Source organism: Penaeus monodon, chromosome 33 (assembly GCF_015228065.2).
Source record: "Penaeus monodon isolate SGIC_2016 chromosome 33, NSTDA_Pmon_1, whole genome shotgun sequence".
Classification (NCBI taxonomy): domain Eukaryota; kingdom Metazoa; phylum Arthropoda; class Malacostraca; order Decapoda; family Penaeidae; genus Penaeus; species Penaeus monodon.
Window position 1 is genome coordinate 30128367 of NC_051418.1, and position 281 is coordinate 30128647.

Here is a 281-nt window from a genome sequence, read left to right on the forward strand (position 1 = left end):
ATGCCATTCTCCCAATTTTCTTCAAAAATGTTAGATTGGCACGTGCACAGTTTGATTAATTCATATAGATGTAGATAGATGGATAGCCAATATCTTCACTTTCTTCAATAAAACTTCATTTGTCACATGCACAGTTTGCTTGACGAAATAGTATTCATACGTGAGGCGAAAGACCAGGCCGAGCGGGGCGAAAACGAGACAAAATTTGGCCGTTTGGTCTCCGGTCAAGAAAAAACCTTTTGGTTCGCTGAAGGAGAAGGGTTGTTGGAAAAGTCGCGTTA

General features: G+C 40.9%; 1 protein-coding gene across 1 annotated transcript in view; it reads left to right on the forward strand.

Moving 5' to 3' along the window:
- LOC119594360 (protein O-linked-mannose beta-1,2-N-acetylglucosaminyltransferase 1-like) overlaps window positions 1-281 on the forward strand; it is a gene marked incomplete in the record, with an annotated part of 135567 nt that overhangs the window by 118994 nt on the left and 16292 nt on the right.